The sequence below is a fragment of the Octopus bimaculoides genome, chromosome 2, assembly GCF_046866305.1.
Source record: "Octopus bimaculoides isolate indiv1 chromosome 2, ASM4686630v1, whole genome shotgun sequence".
Taxonomy (NCBI): Eukaryota; Metazoa; Mollusca; class Cephalopoda; order Octopoda; family Octopodidae; genus Octopus; species Octopus bimaculoides.
The window spans coordinates 7386533-7409032 of record NC_142929.1 but is presented as its reverse complement, the minus strand read 5'-3'; the positions used below and the strand labels follow the sequence as shown (position 1 = coordinate 7409032).

General features: G+C 35.7%; 1 protein-coding gene across 8 annotated transcripts in view; it reads right to left on the bottom strand.

The window, feature by feature from the left end:
- Positions 1–22500, bottom strand: part of LOC106867627 (dopamine receptor 2) — a 443190-nt gene that overhangs the window by 99558 nt on the left and 321132 nt on the right. Inside the window, exon 4 of one of the 8 annotated variants that reach the window (XR_016238110.1) lies at positions 7494–10678. The exons of the other annotated variants lie outside the window; for them this stretch is intronic. The gene's annotated coding sequence lies outside the window, so the exon portion shown is untranslated. Of the gene's footprint in view, positions 1–7493; positions 10679–22500 lie in introns of those variants that run through there. 8 annotated transcript variants of the gene reach the window in all.

Sequence of the window (22500 nt, the reverse complement as noted above, 5' to 3'; positions counted from 1 at the left end):
AACTCAATTGCTAATCCCTTATATTTATGATGATAAATGGTCTTACCGATAAAGGTTTTTTTCATACTGAACTACTTGGCAAAATGGCAAAATTGTTAATTATTAATTCTATTATTAATTGACGATTCCCTGCCCTCATTTCTTGTATATATATATATATATATATATATATGGAAAGGAGGGATGTATTTCCACGAAGGAAAAAATATAGGAGAATTTGTTTTTGAAAATGCACCTGAATTTGAAAAACTGGTAGTTGTTTTTAAATAAATTTATTTACATACATACAAAACTGATTTCAACATTTTGAATTTAAAATTACGAAGTAGAAAACTTGTTTAAATGCTTGAATGTTCACAAAACTCAATGACAGGGGCAGATAATATAAAAAAGGTTCGCCGAAGGATATAAAAAATGTGACCTACTAAAAGTTTGGTTATGTTCAGTTATTACAGAATACGTGGACAAGAAAAAGAAAGAAGATAAGAAGAGAGTGCATAAAAGTGCATAAAAATTGAATACTAACAAGGAGTATAACAGCTATTATGGCCAATTATGTGAAAGTTATACTTTTATTACAACATGAAAATATTTTCGGTAGAGGGCTAAGATGTTATATTAATGTGCCAGCGTATTAGTTAAAAATATAATTAAATTATTCAGTGTATGATTACATGGTACTAATTCTTATTTATTAATATTTACAACTATTTTTAGTGTCAGTTGAATCTTAACGTTATCCGATTTTTGTAAATTCATGCAACTCATCAAGTTTTTGTCTGCCTACAATATTTCAAGGGTCACTAATGTATATAGTCCGCACTCTTTTAAACGTTTTCGCGTTACGTATGCTATGCTATTCTAAAGTATATAGGATCTTAGACTGGGCACTCTGATAAGGGTTTTGAATGCATGAACATTTCGTGATCGATGATTATTTTTATAGTAAGCTGTTGAATCGATGTAATATTACAATGTGTGTTTTTATATCACCGGTGATATAAATGCTCAGACATTACATTGCTTACTAAGCAATTCCCAACAATGAGACAGCGTGTAACTGTTCCTTGGGAATGAAGAGAATACCTCTTTCAAGATGATGCGGAAAAGCTAAGAGTTTACACATCGCGGTACATTTTGTACTCTAGGTCGCTACATGCAGAAGATTAGACGACTTGAATATTTATAGTGACATCAGTAAATTTACCCTTCATTTCAATAGTTTTATCAGTGTGGTTACTTGCACTAATAGAGTTAGTATCTAAAGGGAAAGGTCTATCTGTATTCCTATATGGGCTCGTTTACATAGTGATTTTCCTAGTTCTTTTAGTGCCGGCTGAATTCCTTGGGAATTTCTGTTGGATTCTGTCTCCTGCTACCATTAGATACTCTACCCTATTACCTTTATTTCCCTGTACACCAGTAGTGGTATTCACAGATGTTGCTATATCCATGTAGATTCTGGTAACGTTTACCCTACTTATGCTGCCATTAGTATGCACGTTTGTCTGTTAAAATTGGCCATAAGCAGCAGTTTCAGAAGTAATTTAAGCACCATTCGTAGGTAAACAAAAATGGCCGTCTGGAAATATTTATTTGTATATATATTAGAGGTATATGTATGCTTGTATTTATGTATGCAATATTGTTCACGTCCGTGTATATGTGTTGTGGTTTAACTTAAGTAAAATATATCATTGTCGTTCTTTGATCGAAACGACTCCACATTTATAACCAGGAATACTTAAAGCATGCTAAGACCATATTAATTTTATTGCTATGGATGTTATTTACGTTTGACGTCATGGATTATACCATTCATTTCTTGTTATTGAAGTTTATGAATTACTAGTGTATTAGTAAGGCATTAAAAACTAGTTGATTAAATTCAGCATATACATTGAAACATATTTTGTGCGTTATATAGACATTTAGATACAAGAGTCAAATGACACTTCAAACATGTTTATGGTTGTTTTATGATGTCAATGATACTTATTCTTTTTACCACAGTTGCTGTGCAGAAATACAAAGGAGTATTCGGGTCAATATAGGATCATCTCTCGATTTCCTAGAAATTGCAGCCAAATCTCCATAAAATCAAACCCTATTGTTTTAGAAGATTTCGGGGCAATTTAGATACCATATTAATTGACTTGAGGCTAAACAGAGACAAAAAAAAAAAAAAATGGAAATGAAAATTGGCAAACGTAGCACGAATCGTGTACGAATTGCTTCTTTATTATTTGGATATTGCCAGAACGGATCAAAATACATTTCGGTTTGGGAAACTCAGTGAATTTAAGCCTGCATCAATGATTTCTAGAAGTATGAGAATTCGTATGTAAAGAATTTTGAGAAGGTTTACTAACTAACGGAATGATGTGTGTTCACTTAAGCGTAGCATATATGAGGCGTTGCATATGTGACGTTTCTGGGGCATGGAATTATATTTTCCGCATTCAATATTACTCTCCTACATGAAATCTGTAATGCTTTCTAGTATATTGTACATTATGCATTAAAGCTAAAATCTGCCAAATTTACATAACAAGTAAATTTGGCCTTATATATATATATATATATATATATATATATATATATATATATATATATATATATATATATATATATATTATTTTGAAGAAATAAAACTGACAATAAGAACAAATAAATACAGAATAAGATTAATGATAAAATGAAATGAACTATAAATCTATGTACCCAATTTCAAAAACTAGTTCATATTAATTCTTTTCTACTCTAAGCACAAGGCCCGAAATTTTGGGGTCAGTCGATTAGATCGACCTCAGGACACAACTGGTACTTAATTTATCGACCCCGAAAGGATGAAAGGCAAAGTCGACCGCGGCGGAATTTGAACTCAGAACGTAAAGACAGACGAAATACCACTAACCGTTTCGACTGACGTACTAACGTTTCTTATTTGCCCACAGGGTGCTAAACATAGGGGAGACAAACAAGGACAGACAAAGAGATTAAGTCGATTACATCTACCCCAGTGGGTAACGGGTAATTATTTAATCGACCCCGAAAATATGAAAGGCTAAGTCGGCCTCGGCGGAATTTGAACCCAGAACGTAGCGGCAGACGAAATACCGCTAACCATTTCGCCCGGCGTGCTAACGTTTCTGCCGGCTCACCGCCTTATGAACAGGAAGAACTATAAACATATTTTGTTTTTATTGCACGTTTAAATTACTCACCCATTTATTGTTATATGCATCTTATAAATAACTACCCCAATTCTAATTACAAACCAAAACAATTTAAAATACAACGCTACATTTTATGTAAAGTCAATTATCGATACGAATGCCTAAGTTAATAAAATAAATTTTCTCGAACTGAATAATGTGTGTAGTTCGTTTCAGTTCCACATACATCAAAATTATTCTATAAATTGAAATAAACACAATCTTCATACTAGGATAAAAAAAAAAAATCTTTAGTTTCATCTTGCCTCTCAAATTATAATTGCTTATTCTTCGTCAAGGGTCATTCTTGTAGTAACCTGCAGTAAATTATTTTTTGCTTTAAACAGTATTTCACAGTTAAATTCTATGCGATCATAAACTTCAAGGCACCTGACTTTCTAAGTAGCATGTCGGTATGTTTCCCATAGCCTACGTTGTTAACTGTCCAAGTGGATCTTTGTTGCAGTGACTGTTACGGCTGTAGGATGCATTTATAGCAATTACATTACTTCTGACAATATTTCAAATAAACTGAGCTAAGGAAAGGAAGATAATATCCAGAATGTGCAATGTCCCTCGATATCTTTTCTCGTAGATAACTTTATAGATTTCCAACAGATGCTGTCGTTCTGTAGCGTATCCCCTTATATACATTCACATAACATTTCTTTTGTGACAGTTTCTCTCAAATGTATTTCAGTCTTTAATTTACAAATTCCATAAAAAAATTTTTGTTAAAATGTCAATCTGCCGCCTTAATTCTCTCATGAACTAATATGTCATTCCGGAAAGGTTGGCGCAAATTCCCTCCACGACAAAATATATTTGTGTTTCCGCACAAGATAAATATCTTTTATCTTTTATTAGGTTCAGTCACTGGACTACGGCCATGCTAGGACACCAGCTTTGAGAATTTCCTTACTTTGTATTCGAAAATACCCATACAACAACTGAGGACACCACAAAGAAGAGACAAACAGGAAAAGATCATTCCATTTATAGTGACACAAAATCCATGCCACCAGAACATCTTTAATATCGCCAAAGCGAACTTACCGATCCTTGCACAAAGTAAGGAATTGAGAAATATCATTACAGATCAAAATATAACTCTCAGTAAGAGACAACATAAAAACTTGAAAAAGCTATTAACAAAGGCAAGGTTTGACCTCAGCAATAAAAATCAAGCATTCACTGTATCCAAAATGCAATGATAGCCGATGCGGCACATGCCGATCAATCCATACCGGCCAATATATGAACACAAAAACAGGGAAAATATTCACCGATGCGAACATGAACTGCAAAAGTAGAAATCTAATCTACTGCATCAAATGCCCTAATTGTGATGAACTGTACGTTGGCCAGACAGGTAATGCACTATCGGAACGCTCACGGGTACATCGACAACAGATTAAAAACCCAGAAGTCCGCCAAATACCACTGAGTAACCATCTGGCAACATGTGGTCATCAAACTTTTATTATATTTCCATTCCATAAACTTTACAACCGGAATGAAATTGAGAGAAAATGCAAAGAAAAGGACTTTATTAAGAAATTCAAACCTACTCTTAACAAACAATGATTAAATTAATCTTACTTGGGGTTTAAAAATCTTATCCCTATAACTAAAACACAAAAAATCTCTCAAATGTCATCATTTCTAAAAATAGCCAAACACCTACTGGGGTTCGAAAATCTTAACCCTATAACCAAAACACAAAAGATCTATCAAATGTCATCATTTCTAAAAATAAACTAGGCATCAATTCTAAAAATAGTCAAGCACATACTGCTACTGTCCAAAGGAATAGGTATAAAAGACAGAAAACCAGCCAGTCTATTACAGTCTGTCATACCGGCCATGATGAAATACCACAAGGTATAGAAAATACGTATTCGCCTGTATATATTTATATATTTAATCCTTTATATTGAACACTCAATATTTCATATATTCAATAAGACATATTCCATATATTGAATAAGACATTCAATACTTCATTTCATTGTACCATCCATCTTTTTTTATATTATATATTATATATTCCATATTCTATATCCCACATAAATTTTACAAGAATATAAGTAAAAAAACAGAATTGGAACTCTTTTAAATAAAATAATACACACACACACACATATATGTTCTTTTCCTCTTTTACTTGTTTCAGTCATTTGACTGCAGCCATACTGGAACATATAAGCCTAGTATTTATTCTACCTGTCACTTTTGCCGAACCACTAAGTTACGGAGACTTAAACACACGACATCAGTTGTCAAGTGATGGGGGCGGGGGAACAAACACACAAACGTATAAATATACGTACATAAAATATATACACGACAGACTTTTTTCAGTTTCGTTCTATCAGATCCACTCACAAGATTTTGACAAAGGTGCCACGCAGCGGGACTGAACCTAGAACCATGGGGTTAAGAAGCAAGCATCTTATCACACAGCCACGCCTATATATATATATATATATATATATATATATATATATATATATATATATATATATATATATATATATATATATATATATATATATATATATATATATATATATATATATATATATATATATATATATATATATATATATATATATATATATATATATATATATATATATATATATATATATATATATATATATATATATATATATATATATATATATATATATATATATATATATATATATATATATATATATATATATATATATATATATATATATATATATATATATATATATATATATATATATATATATATATATATATATATATATATATATATATATATATATATATATATATATATATATATATATATATATATATTCAAGATCGAGCGATCTATTATATATATATATTTAAAGGAAAAGTCCAGGGGAATAATAATTACAAGGCAGCTAAATATTGCTCTAGTGTCCCTAGGTATGTAGAATTCAAGATATAATTGGTTTTACAACTCCCGAGAGTTCGTCGCCTTGTTCAATTTTCTTTTATATATATATATATATATATATATATATATATATATATATATATATAAAATCATAAATATATAGGGATTGACAGTAACCTGCTTCTCCAACATACTGAGAATTCAGAAATAGCAGTCAAAGAACTACTGATTTCAAAACTACAAATTATTACTCCAGATTGATAGCGATATTTTTGACTAATTGACGATTCCCTGCCCTGCATATATATATATATATATATATACACGCACATATATATATATATATATACATACATAGATACATTCATATGTGTGTGTGTGCGTGCGTGCGTGTGTGTGTGTGTGTGTGTGTGTGTGTGTGTCTGTGTGTGTGTGTGTGAAGTTACGCACTGGTTGTAATTTCTATAGATTATCTTTAGAAATAACCATGACAAAATAATGTAAAAAGCATTGCTAACACAGTAGAACGTAGTGTTGACTTATAAAACATTTAATATACTTGAAAGTATTTTATATTTGCACAACGAAATACCACGTACTTACAAGTCATCAATGTTTACATACCAGATCCAAGAATGCGTCTATGTAAATTGGCATATCCAATATCTTAACACCGTTGTATGTAGCGGTTGTATAAGTAATGTGTTCGGAAGCAAGAATGGGTTAAATAGGTGCTGATGAAGGGATAAAAACCCCCAAATATATCTACACTCCTTAACCACTTTTGTCTTCGATCTCATTCTTTGTTTACATCTGATGTCTGAATACGAAACGTTGTAGCAAAAGATCATTGGTGGCTATAATTTCTATAAAATATCTGTAGAAAGAACCTTAACAGTATACGAGGGGTGTATGAAAAGTCGTGAGCTTCAAAAAAAAAAAAAAAAAAACATGGTACAAGACTTTTAATGAAGGTACAAAACTTCAAAGGTCAAAGGCCTTGAATATATATATATATATATATATATATATATATATATATATATATATATATATATATATATATATATATATATATATATGGTATATTTTACTTCGCTTCCATCACCACTTCAGACTTTCTCCAATATTTTTACCTATACACGCATGTTTTAACCTTTTTAGTGTTTCACCCGGAGATTTTTTAAAATCTATTAATTTACACATATATTTTTAACGTATTTATCTATAGATTTTTAAAAAAATGTCTCTGTATTTATATATCTTTATTCTTTCATTTACATTTGTCCTTTAAATCTATCTCTAATCGGAGTCACACACACAATGAAAAGAAGACAAAGAAAATTATTTAACACAGCTTTAATTATAAGTTACACACATTTCCGTAGCATCTCCATTTGCAACGCTACTTCACGCGAAAAATTCTGAAAGCAAAGTTATGTAATATTTGTGGTTTTAGTCTGGGGTGAGGCACTTCCTCAGACATGCATCAAAGTCATGCTATTACATTATGTGTCTATCAGACCTTGTTAGATGTGTTATAGAATTTTCTTTGTTTTCTTCTTTTCATTGGATTATTTACTCTTCGCCAAACCATATATCGTCGTGAAACTTGGTTTCGCAGTGGCCTCCAACTGGGCAACTCCTTCGTATCCTGCATGAACAACCCACCTCTTCCTGTGTCCTAGGGGCGCTAACCAGAATGCTCTTAATGTTGGGGGCGCAGCTAAACGAGACTAAGGGACCGTACTTATGGAACCTAGTGAAATGCTTATCTATTAATTTAAGTAAAAGTCTGCCTACGCGTGTCATTGTGTTAAAGGAGTAAGCGGTGCAAACCAAATCGTATTTCTGCAGCGCTTCCTTCTGAGGCTTTTGGTTTCCTGTATGTAGGAGATGCGGTCTGTAAGGCCGCTGTCAGTTAGGCCCTCATTATAGTACGGGGCTGCTGCGTCGAAGGCTTCTTGACAAGAAAAAAGGCTCAAAATCCTCTTGCTGACGCCTGCTTTCACCAAGTTCTTGAATACTATGGGTGGGTGACAGGAGGCTGTGTTTATGTACGACAACCTCTCGTTTGGTTTGCGGTAGGGTCTGTAAGTACCAGAGCCCAGGTTGTGCGTGAGGTCTAAGAAGTCAGCTCATGTGAGGTTGGTCTTCATGGTGATCTTTAATCCCATGGAGGCAAGCGAGCTGATTAAGTCTTTCCTAAGTCCGTCTAGTGTATGGCCGCTTGCTCCACTAGAGATGGCCAGGGCGTCATCCCTGTAGAGGACAAAGAGGACGGAAGGGAACGTTTTACTGAGGATATCTCTAAGGTTTTTCTCTTAAAAACGAGGCTTTTTCCAACTCCATATTCTAAAGAGGTCTCAGGCCGGCAAACACAGAGTAACCCCATAAACCGGCCTACCCCACTACAATAATGCATAGAAGATCATTTCAATATCAATAACCCCAAAGGAAGTGATGTATAAACATCGAAGCAAGATGACTTAGGCTTTCTTAGTTTAAGAAATTATTGCCAGTCACTAAAATAACTTCTTTAAAAATTCAAATCTATTCACTATAGCATAATTTTCTAGTTACTGAGTAACGTAAAATGATCAATAGGAACAAATGTAAATTTTAACTTCTATAAATGTTCACACCATTTTTCATATTTGTCTATCCAATTAGTAATTTCGTTTCCTGTCAGTTAATTCAATTAGCGCCAAAGATGTCAACACTTCATCTCAATCCATACTGACTGACTGTTAGTAAGTTGTGCTGACTAAAATACATCTCTACTCTAGCAGAAATATCTACATACATGTATGTGTGTGTATGTAAACGCATACGTACATACATATAGTGAATAAATTGCGATGCTAGATCCAGGCAGATACTGTTCAAGCACTCTAGTAAATAATCCAAGTCCAGCTAACAGCACCGAATGATACGTAGTAACCAGGGCCTATTTAAGGTAAATAACCCCAATGTATTTCATCCGCTAGATAAATCCTGAGTTCGTTTCGTTGTATATCCAAGACAATACAAATAAGAAGTGCTCATCTACACAGTTTTTTTTATAACAGTGACATGTATAATTTTTCTGATATATATATATATATATATATATATATATATATATATATATAAGCCAATACAATCTTCACACATTACTCAGTTTCTCGTAACCGTTCACCAGACAGTTGCTATAATACAGACTAATCTAGCGGCTAATTAGCAGAAGAACGTTTATAGACGTGGACATGTACGCAAATTCCACCGAGGTCGTCTTTGCCTTTCATCCTTTCGGGGTCGATAACTTATGTATCAGTTGTGTACTGGGGTCGATCAAATCGACTAGCCCTCTCCGCAAACATTTCGGGCCTTGTGCCTAGAGCAGAAAAGAATATACATGTCCGATTATTTAGCTTTATGCAGCATAGAGAAGTGAAGTTCTGCGCTGTAAGAAGCAAAAGCCCTCGATAAGGTTCTAGCGCTTTGATAATATGTTGAGTTTAGCAGAAATATTTGAACGATAAAAGAAAATGGAAGCTCTCAGAAGAGGATAAAGTTTGTATCTAGATAATGGTATTCCATGTAAGAAGGCGGTAAGTTGGCAGAATCGTTAACACTCGGGCAAAATGCTTAGCGGCATTTTGCCTGTCTTTACCGCCGAGCTCAATCCTTTCGGGATCGATAAATTAAGTACCAGTATTCAAATAGTACTTATTTTATCGACCCCATGTAAGCGACTACTCCGCTCCCCTAAAAGTTCAGGCCGTGTGTCTATGCAAGAAACGATATCATCAGAGATTTCAAGGCGGCAAACTGGTAGAAGCATTACTGCACCGAAAACAAGAAACTGTTATGGGATATTTCTTCCGACATGGCGGTCTGAGTTCAAACGCCTCCACGGTCCCTTTGCCTTTCATCGTTTCGGGGCCGATAAAGTATGTACCAGTTGAACACTGATATAGATGTAATTGACTTGCTCCCTCCAGAGGAAATGCTGACCTTCAGGTAGAATTGGAAACCGATATTATAAACTGTTTTTGAATAGAGAAGAAAAATTTTACACCCAAAACTTTGAACAGAATCAAAGAATAAATTATAATTTTAACAAATTATATGATTTTTTAATAATTTTTTTGTGAAGAATTTTTTTTTTTTTAAATATAGTTTGTTTCTCAGAATTAAAGGAAATTGTGTAATTTTTTTGTAACAGAATTATAATCTCAATAAAAAGTCATCGAGTAAAACGTAGAATCCGTTACGAAACATCAATATGGTATTAAAAAGATCTCCATTGACGTATTTATTTTATTTTATAACGCAACTGGAGGGTATTATGGTCATTGATAAAAGGTTTCTTATAGGTCAGTTACTGGTTCACCAAGTTTCTGTGAGTGAAAGAGACAACAGATTGTATAAAAAATAACAGTAACCAGAGACTAATTTTATTCTAAACAATTGGATTTCTTCTGTCGGTTTACTAGACGATGTTTAATTCTGTAACCGAGATAATGTAGAGGTCATATGGAGACTCTTTTTCCTGCATAAAATATAAAATTACTGATAATTAATTAAGATAACATGATTTTTAATTTTCATTTAACATTAATGGTATCTATTCTCCTAAAAAACGAACATGGTAAAAAAATTATGCTACAATGGAACTGAAAAGAAACTAAAAACATGTATTAAATATCAAATAAGCGCAGGCGTAGCTGTGTGGTAACAACTTTGCTTCCCAACCGCATGTTTCCGGGCTCAATCCTAGTGCCCGAAATAAGGGCGCGTGTCTTCTACTGTAGCCTGAGGTGAACTAAAGCCATGTGAGTGGCTTTAATGGACGGAAACTGAAATAAGCCTGTCGTATATATATATATATATATATATATATATATATATATATATATATACACCTACACACATATATATATCAAAATGTGTGTCTTTGTTCCCCCCACCGGGATTGACAATCGGTGTCGGTGTGTTTATGTCCCTGTTGCCTAACATTTTGGCAAAAGAAACCGGCAGAATAAGTACCGGGCTTAAAATATAAGCACTGGGTTCGATTCATTTGACTAAAAATTCTTCAAGGTGGCGCCCCAGCATGGGCGCATGAAACGAGTAAAAGAGAAAAGATTTTCAAGCCGAAAATTCCGAATCAGTAAATTCAGGAACGAACGGAAGTTTCCTTTGTCATCGTTGACTGTGATCGACCTTTGACTATTGGGCGCAACAGGATGCACGGTATTCTAATTTTACTGCATGTCATCAGATTTTGGTTTAAATCCCACCAACTAAAAGCACCATTGCCAAGAAAGCTGATTTCTTACGTGAAGAAGTATGTTCAAATTAAATAATAATCCAGTTACCTGAAAAAGGTCGCAGACATCCCTCCACTATACAGACACATACACACATGCATTTACACAAACACGATCAAAATGTATATGTTTGTCTGTTTTGGGTGTTGGTGATGTTGTCGTGAAGGCAGTGGTGGTGGTGGTGGTGGTGGTGTTGATGGTGGTGTTGTTGTCTGTAGGTTCTTTGCAAAAGTCAAAGGGAGTGGCGACCGATATGCTTGGTTGACTACCATGTTTCCGATGGATTGAAGCCGAAGAAGCAGATGCGTTTCGACACCCATTCCTCTGTTTAGACAAGTGCTGGCCATGTTGTGAAAAGGAATAGGTTGAAAAATATGTTCGAGAAAGTTTTCGGAACGGAAGCGGATAGCCCGTTCCGAGATTGAAATGGGGGGGTGAAACTCTTTCAGAAGATACTTGGATACATCCGCCAAACAATAATTGCAATTACAGCGGACGAAAACGGCAGAAGACAAGCAGAATTAGAGAAAACTCACCAGCAATGATTCGAGCGAGGATTTCACGTGTGAAGCCATAATAACAACAACAACAACAACAACAACAACAACAACAACAACAACAACAACAACAACAGCAACAACAACAACAATAATAATAATAAAAATAATAATAATAATAATAATAACAACAACAACAACAACAACAACAGCAATAGTAATAATAATAATAATAATAATAATAATAATAATAATAATAATAATAATAATAATAATAATTTTTGTATGTGTATTTCGTGTGCAAGATTCTTGATGTGGATACGTGTGTTGAAAGAAATACAATTAAACCTTGGGAGAGGCATTATGCCGGTAATAAACACACGCACTGGTTCAGTCCTTTATTAATTTATATAGTTCTTTGTTAAATTATTTCATTGCACTCTTGCAATCTCTTCAGTAACTTGTCTCTCCACTTCCATTTATTTTGAATATATGATCTGGCGTTGTTTTGGCGTTGTTTCGAAACTGTTTGGTATGAGCATGTGAGTGTGTGCAAGCTCGTATGTGTGCACGCTCATATGTGTGCACGCACTTATGTGTTCGTGCTTATATGTAAGTATGTGCGTCCATATGTGTGTTTGTAACAATTTCGTTTATATCAGATCAGATAGAGACTTTTTAATTAATTTATTTACGTTCATATTCCGCATCATATGTGTGAACAACACATGCAACCATGGGCAATTGTAAGGCCCTCATCTACGTGTATTTGGTGTTTAAAATTGGTTGCGTTTCAGTTATGAGGACCGACTCCTGTATTTGTCGCAACGATGCGTCACCGGGGTGTCTAGACAGGATTTCTATGTTAATTCTGTTCAGTACACCACCATGTTGTTCTTTGGCATGCTGGTAGAGCACCGAGGTTTGTTTTTGATTATTATAGTCCCTCCAATGTTCGTTTACAGGCTCAGCCAAACTTCTTGCCGTCTCACCTATGTATGTGGTGTTTCTGTTTTTACACTCACCATCCATACAGCTTATTTTGTAGACTACATTTCTGGCTTTGCAGTTGGCACCAGGACTATTTTTGCACACAATGCAACTCTCCTCAACACACCTTGTTCTTATTGATCTAATTGATCTCCCTGGTTTTTCTATAACATTTATCCTCAACTTGGTACTTTTGAGGATTTTTCGAAATCTGCGGGCCAGTTCTCCGTGTGGCGTGGCGTCCACAAACATTACTCCCTGGAACTTGTCGGTATTGTACCACGTGGTCTTTTTGTTTGTTTTGTCACTAATCCTTTGTAGTCTATTCCACTGTTTGTTACGGTATCTAGGTTGTGTTCCATTTGTATCTTTGACAACAATCTCCTCAAATTTCTTGTTAGCTCCTCTGTATACCCGGATTCTATCTTTCTGGCTGTATCCCGAAAATTGCATGCGATGCATGAAGTCTTGAATATGTTGTTGCTCCTCCCATGGATCGCACAGGGGGGGATATGTTTTTCATTATTCTAACCAAATCGGCTACTAATATATTGATTTTCACACTGTGTGATAGAGCCGAATTCTTATGGATAACATACTTTGAAGATATAGGTTTCATATAATGTGAGTGGAGGATTTGAACTTTGTCATTACTTGTTTCTAGCCAAAGTTCTGTGTCAAGTACTGGGAGTCTCATGTTTAGGTGTCTTGTTGGGTAATCTATTGTTACTTTGATGCTCTGGTGTATTGTATTAGCTATATTCTGGATGTTTTCCATCACGATCTTCTCGTTCTCTTCAGTCTGAATGTTTGATGGTGTTTTGACTACGATGTTAATGTCATCCACATATCTCCCGTATAGTTTGAGTGTTATTGAGTGTTCTTCGAGAGTTGTTTTCACCTTTTTGTCCCACCAGGTCATGAATAGGCTTGCCACGTCTCCGGCCACACTGACACCAATAGCCGCTCCCTGGACCTGCATGTATAGTTTTTCATTGAATTTAACTATATGGTTCTGCAGGGTGGTCTTCAGACTTGCACCTACAGCATGTGCAACCATTTTTCGTGTTTCGATATTATCCTCTGGGTCGTGGGTGGGTGTATTCCATCCCTTCCAACGCTCTGCGGTGGTTTTTCTAGCAGCTGATGTGATCGTATGTGGTCTACCCCGTCCTGACCTGGTGGGGCAGAATCTAGTTAGGTCGTGGTGATCTAAGTATTCATTATTATAAACGAGCTTTAGGAGAAGGCCTAGCTCCCTCGTGTTCACTTCACGGAAGGTTACTTCACTTTCCGAAATAATTTCAACACATCTCTCTACGGCAAAGTCAATGTCAATGGATGGATAGAGAGATACTACATTCATACTGCCTATAATACAATCTGTCAGGTCATGGGAGCAGTTACATTCATTGACTCTGCTGAGGAGGTCCTCAGTGCTTTCACAAACATCAGGAGACATCTCGATGTGTGGTCTTAATAATAATAATAATAATGATTCTCATCATCATCATAATTGCTATTGTTATTGTTACTATTATTATTATGACACAGAAATCAAAGGAATGAATTATTACCGGCGGTCTGGGCCTCTGTTAAAACTTTCATGCTAGAAACATCTATGATATCCATTCATCAAAACGACCAGCATTTGAAGTAGCAATCAAAAAGATTCTACGTAACTTCTGACGGGCATATGTTTGAAATAATTCTTAAGTTAAATATTCTATGTACATCTTAGATATAAAATTATCCCAATGCTATACAATTCCTTTGACGATGATTTCCACTTTTGATCACTTTGGTTAAATATCTAGCTAAAGAAGGAAGTTCCCTATTTTCTAAAAATGAAATGTAATATATCAACGCGTGAGACATGTTTTAACGATAAGCTTATGTATTCACAACAAGGGCAATATTTAATAATCAGAAAAACGGATAATAAATTGGTTTGGGGTAAATGTATGAATAATATCTATTGTAAATATAGCTTATTCTGTAACTGTGACCATGAAACGTCCTATGTGTGGTAAGAAGCTTGCTTCCCAACCACATTGTGCCGGGTTCAGTCCCACTGCCTGGCACCCCGGGAAAGTGTCTCCTACTATAACCTTCGGTCGACCAAAACCTTGTGAGTAGATTTGGTAGACGGAAACTAAAGGAAGCCCGTGCTATATATTTTCAACTAGCAATAATCACGTCTCGGATAACGCTCATTGGCTATGGTACCGCCTGTGTGTGTGTGTGTGTGTGTGTGTGTGTGTATGTGTGTGTGTGTGTCTGTCTGTGTTTGTCCCTCTATCACCACTTGACAGCCAGTGTTGGTGTGTTTATATCCCCGTAACTTAGAGGTTCAGCAAAAGGGACCAGTAGAATAAGTTCTAGGCTTAAAAATAAATCCTGGGGTCGATTTGTTCGATTAAAACCCCTTCAGTCAAATTACTGAAACAAGTAAAAGAATAAAAGAAGGCATATTCGCGGACATGCATACATGCACACCCCAGTAAACACACATACAAACAGAAAACCGTATTCGTTTTCTCATGATATTCTCTTTAGCCCTTCAAATCGTCCTCCACAATTTGCTGAACCACGAAATAAAGTTAACATATGGAAGCAAAAAAAGAAAACCAGAAAATATTGGATCCTTCAACATCCACTCATAGTATACACCCTACATACAATATTGAAATCTGTGTGCTGTGTATTATTTGGACCTCAGCCGTTATGGCCATTGTAATCTCAAGAACACCCAGATAAATATTTAGCTATGTATATACGTACACATATGCGTTTATATGCGTTTATATATACACACTGATATATATGCACTAATATTCATATACACTGATCCCGAAACCTTTGACTCGGCATCACATTACTTAAGGTTTCATCGGCGTAAGAGACGTTGACCACGTCGGATGTTCGGAGACTAAGCGGAAAGAATTAAAGAAAAATAAAACAGCATCAAGATATTAGACCTTTATTTAGGCGACGTGATTGCTTTACAATCAAAGCGATATCATTTACTTTATTGTTCGGTTCAAATGTTGCAAAGAGAAAGTTGGCGTGATTTTGTTGGCACTCTGGACGACGCTACTTTCAATGACACAAGTTCTTTTCATTGGAACCGTACGTGGGCGTTTAGGTAACATGCTGGCATCAATTAGTTAATTAGTAACCTTTTTGTAGAGTCTGAAAGCTTAATGGCAGAAGTTACTTGCTGGGTACTAACCGATTTTATAATGACATGTTACAAATGGGTCTCGGATTAGTAATACGAATAAGATGCATTCTCGACCAGTAGCAGGAATTCTCTGCTCGGTGTTCGGCTCAGCTAAGACTAGAGTGCTACATACGAGCTATCGGTGTTCAGAGATTTGAGTTTCATTAAGAAGGTGTACCACTGGTGGTAATAGTAAGACAGGTGATTTTTCCTTTTGGACGGATTCTGTTGGGTGTTTGAGTACGTTACGGGCCCCAATTGTGTAAGCTCTGTCGTGGACGTTGGTGCAGATTCTCCGGATGGAATGGAGAGTGTAAGTGGATATTTCATATCTCTATACCCGAAAGAGAGAAAGTGTTGCTTTGATAGCGCAAACGACCTGAGCTGAGCAATGGAAGACTTACAGGTAGAAACTATTTTAAATTACTTTAAAATTAATTGTTCAAACTCTCGACATCTGACGATGAGGACGTGTCCTCCACATAGATGGATGCAAATAAACACCCGCTCACACACACACACACACACACACACATACACACATACATACACACACACGCACACGCACACGCACTACACACACACACACACACATACACACACACACACACACACGCACACGCACTACACACACACACATACACACACACACACACACACGCACTACACACACACCCACACACACACACACACACACACACACACAACCGTGTGCTTTTACAAATGTGTATTTGTCTATATGTACGTGTTAAAGCTTATATAAAGAATGAAAGCGATATTATCGTAGAATTTGAATGGACGATTCGTACTAGATACCGCTTTATAGATTCTGAAATGTTTATGTTCTTATAATAAGAGTCCTTGGCATGCATATAAAACTTCCTGCTTATATATTTGAGATTGAACAAGCATATTTATTGGATAAATCTTAGTCATAAATATTACCTGTGTGATTTCAATATTCTGAACAATTGTTCATTTCTATTTTATTACTTGCTCATTGCAAGAAATAACGATGCTTTGGCATGATGCAATAGAGTGCTTGAGATATGGTTATATTAATGTTTTACTATTTTGTTTCCCAATACTCCCATAGTTATTTATTATTATCAGCTTATTACTGTCTTTATAGTTTTGTTGATCTCAAAGCAAATTCATTACTCTTTTTATTTGTTGTTTTCTTTCACATTCCGTCTTTTCGGTTTCCCCGACGTCTAGCACCTCTAACAACAATGAAATAAATTGCTATTATTATTATTATTATTATTATTATTATTATTATTATTATTATTATTATTATATTTTAGCCGATAGGACGTGTGTTTGCTTGCTCTGAAAGTTTGAATATTATTTACCAAGCGCTGATGAAAACAGCAAACAATATATTTTAATGACTTTTCTTTCGTGACGCTACAGGAACGGACTGGACTCTTTCCATATAAACATGCCTGACACGTTTGGTGCTTTGATAAATAAGAAGGATTCTACGAAGAAAAGCAAATGGCCACCAAAAATGTAAATTAATGCAAGAACACTGAACACAATAACAAAAGGAAAAAGTTAGCTGCTCAATGAGTGTATGTACTCAGTGGTAAAATAACTTTCAATGAAGAATATAATATCTGCGAGTTGGTAGAATCGTTTGCACGCCAGGCAAAATACTTAGTGGCATTTCGTCCGTCTTTCTGAGTTCAAATTCAACCGAGGTCGACTTTGCCTTCCATCTTTTCGGGGTCGATAAAATGAGAAACAGTTGAGTACTGGGGTCGATGTAATTTGCCTAGCACCTTTCCCAGAAACTGCTGGCATTGTGCTAAAATTTGAAATGGATATATGAAATAATCTCGAAATCTATTAGTGGTTCAATATGTCTTTGTGAGACACCAGTAGATGGTGCTAGCTACAAAACAATCTTTGAAAAGATAATGATATTTTAAAAGAGTTAAACAGAAAAATAATAATATGTCAGTTACACCAATAAACACAACCATAGTTTCACAAGAAAAATTTTTAGATTTATGGGATATTAACAACCTGCACACACAATTGTAGCGACTTCTTTTTGTTAATATTGGACGCCAACCCGAGATTTAAACATGTAAGGGAGATGTATGTGACTTAGAGATCTAATCTTTGCCTGCAGAAATGATATCCATGCATGGGAAAAGCCGACGATGAAATGCGTTGCTTTGTTAAGAAACCGAGTAAGTTTCCATACATCTTCGAAAGAAAACTATGATTTGTATTAGGATGTATACGATTGATATTTAAGACCTCAAAAGAAATCGAGAATAGAGTTTGAGATGGTTTCCCGCACACATACCTAAAGACTTGAGCTGCAATATACGAGGAAAAAGAAGACAGGTGTTACTGTCAGGGATATTTATAATGATGTTGGGTCCTTTTGTTTCGTATTAAATGTTTGGCATGAAACAGTCAGGTTTGTAATAGTGTAGTAGTCTCCTGTATGAAAATTTTAGTCTTGATAACTTCCAAATATTGCAAGGGTTGAGGGAGCGGAGGTTAGGTCAGTCAGATCTAATAGTTAGAGTGGTGGCACAGAACAGAAAATGTAGTTGTGTTAGTATATGGGTGTTTGGAAATAATATTAAAGGGCCTTCAACTTTCCAGAAGGTATAATGAAAAATAAAAATGTGCACCAATCGGAAATATTTTGCACAGAGCAAGCAATCCATCAAAGATAAACCCCCTTCTCTTTAAGACATATCTTCTGTTACAGCTATTGCAACAGCGATAGAAGTTACTGAGATGCATCCTGCTCGAGCTGGGTCACAAAAACCGCCTTATGTACATAGTCATCTTCCCCCTCATGTCGTTGTAAAATTGATCACGAAACAAGATGGACAAGTCAGTGGTTTATAGATAGGGACCTAGAGAATTATGTTGATATTGGACAGCCGTGTCATAACACTGGACGGATGTTACCTTCAGGTACTCAGGATTTGATTGTGATCAGATCTTCAGGTAAAGTAACATTGAGAAGTGATCGTGAATGGCGAATGTCTACGAGAAACAGGCTAACAAAGAAATCTGCTACTGAATAGTCGAATAAATATGGTTAAAACCTACGTTTTGTCTATGAGTTAATATAGTCCGCCGACGTAACGTGTCTCCAGAAATACGTTAGCATGGCGTTTGGAGTTTGGTTTCTTGTCGAAGGGATGGGCTCTAATATCCATAAGACCCATGTGTTTTCACATAAAGACCTTTAGCGTTTAAGGTTGTCTGGTTAATGATATGCAGATAGGTGCTGATTGATTGACCAAAAGAGTCAAAGATAGAAGAAGTACAAAACAATAAGCGCTTACGGAGAGTAAGGGAAGACGAAATCAGACATACAGACATACAACAGACGACAACAAAATACCGTCAAGAAATTGTCTTCATTAGAAGGAGAGCATGTTAATTTTCAGTTTCCTTAAACACAGCAAACTGTTTTTCGTTTTGTTCGTGTTTTGTGGCTTTTTGTATCAGTTTCCTTGCTTCTGTAGTAGGTATTTTTGTAATCCTTTGGTGTTTATTTTATAGTAGTTTCCTAGCTGTTTAAGTCGTCTACCACCTTCAATACGTTGTATATAAAATCTTTCTATGTCAGATTTTGGGTGGTGCATCTTGATGGTGTTCATTGAAGATGTTGTGTCTATCAGGGCTTTGTACTGTCTGTTAAGTCACAACGAGGACATCAGACAGACAATACTGTACGCAATATGCAATTCTAAGTAATGCCGACGTTTGCAATAAATCTCGATTTTAGAGTATTTCTAAAGTTTCCAGATGTTTCTTCAGTTTGGGTGGTATTGACCCCCAAAGCTCCGATGGCAGTAGGGACAGCCTTTATGTTTGACTCTCGTAGCTGCCACATCTTGGCGATCTCAATTCCCAGTTCTCCATATTTATCAATCTTTTCTCTTTCTTTCATGATATGTTGATCTCCAGGCACTGCTACGTCGACTATTAGCCACTTTTGTTTGTCCTTTCTATAGGTTACTATATCCGACCTTCGGTGCTTTAACACCTTGTCTGTCTGTCTGGAAGCCTTCCACTTTTCATCCATTACATTTTGGGTGTATATTCGTACCAAGCACCCGTTACCTCGTATCCATACTTCCGGCATAGTAGCCAGTGAAGGTTTTGGGCTACCTTGTCGTGTCTGGGCTTGTACTCTTTCTGCGCAAAACTTTCACAAGCACCAACAATGTGAGTCCCGCTAGCGCCCCTCTTATTATTATTATTATTATTATTATTATTATTATTATTATTATTATTATTATTATTATTATTATTACACTTTAGATTTGTTTGAATTCATACAATTTGCAGACATGTCTCAATCAGAGTTGACAAGGGATAAGAGCTGCATCTAAAGATGTTAACGAGTGAGATGCCACGCAATTGAAAAAACTAAGTCCTGTATAAAATAAAACACTGAATGAATAAGACTAGATTTACATGGAGGGTAATTTGCGTATAATATATATGAGGTACTCATAATTTAAATCAGGCTGTTTAATTTTGGTGGGAGTGTTAGGATTTTGGTCTCCATATTTATTTACTCCTCTTGGTATAATTCAAAGTGCTCCAATAACAATAGGTAATATTGTTGCTTTGTGATGCCACGTTCTTCTGATTTTAATCTCCGAAGCTTTATCTTTGCTCAGTTTTCAAAACGCTTTCAGAGATGTATTTTTGTCAGCTAGGGTTGCAACATTCATCATATGACAAGTCTTTTCTCAAAAATAAAAAAAAAACAACTTACAATTATTATTGGCGGAGTAGCAACGAGGCTGAATTTCTAGGCTATCGAAGGAATTGCTGTGAGACATTCTTCCCAGCTTTTTTACATCTGAATTCAAATCCACCCGAAGTGAACCTTACCTTTCACTCTTTCTAAAATAACAATGGAATACTTGGGTTGACGATATCCTCTAACATCTATCCTCAGAATTGCGGACCTTGTGTCGAAATCAAAAAGAAGAGTTGTCTTGGATGCACACTTTTAAAAGATTAGTTTTATAAGTAATTACTTTCTAGTATTATCTCTCAGACAATTTTTCTTTGTCTCATGTTAAGAACCAAATACTTCGGACTCCAAAACATTGTTTTATCTAACCACTTTGGTTCCTGCCATTGGCCATTTACATTATTTAAACGTGCTGCAAGACGCCGACACAGTGATGGTGGTGGTGGTGGTGTCAGCGGTAACAGTAGTAGTAGTAGTAGTAGTAGTAGTAGTAGTAGTAGTAGTAGTAGTAGTAGTAGTAGTAGTAGTAGCAGCAGCAGCAATAACGGAATGAAAGATGACACAAATTTTCATAGATCAAAAAAGACTTAAAGCATCAATATGGATATGAAATATCCAGACAAAGCTTCTAGCATAAACACAGTTGAACAACAGAAAGCACAAAATAGATAAATGTCGTAAATATTAATGTGAATGATAAAAAAAGCCAGCGTAATCAGTATTAGTAAGATTATTAACAACTTTGAAAAGTCTGCGTGCGTTGTTTGTTGTAAGGCACTGCTTGATATGAACCAGCTCAAGGAAAACTTGAAATATATGGACAAATTCTGTCGTTAGAAACAGGACTAACTTGCACGATGACTTTAACCAGAAAGTAAGTCCAACGAGAACCGTGTCATGCTATCGACAAATACAATGGCTCCGACTCACCAGCAACAGGTCAACACTATAGAATAAAGAAGCTTATGATGTGACATATGCATGTATATCTATGTATATTTTTGGTAAGATGGTCGCTTAACGTGCAATAAATCTTATGCCATGCTTCTCCAAATCAAACTCAATACGGACATATTGTATACTGTAATATAATTCGCATTCTGTCTGAATAAATTGGCGGTGGGGATCGCGACTAAATCACTGCAATCACAGGAGACATTGAGTTAAACATCTACATGCAATCGCATTGCGATCTCTGAGACTTTGTGTTAAGGTTAAGATAATGTGTTGCTGTTGGCACTCCGTCGCTTACGACGTCGAGGGACCCAGTTGATCCGATCAACGGAACAGCCTGCTCGCGAAATTAACGTGCAAGTGGCTGAGCACTCCACAGACACGTGTACCCTTAAGGTAGTTCTCGGGGATATTCAGCGTAACACAGTGTGACAAGGCTGACCCTTTGAATTACAGGCACAACAGAAACAGGAAGTAAGAGTGAGAGAAAGTTGTGGTGGAAGAATACAGCAGGGTTCGCCAGCATCCCCTGCCGGAGCCTCGTGGAGATTTAGGTGTCTTCGCTCAATAAACACTCACAACGCCCGGTCTGGGAATCGAAACAGCGATCCT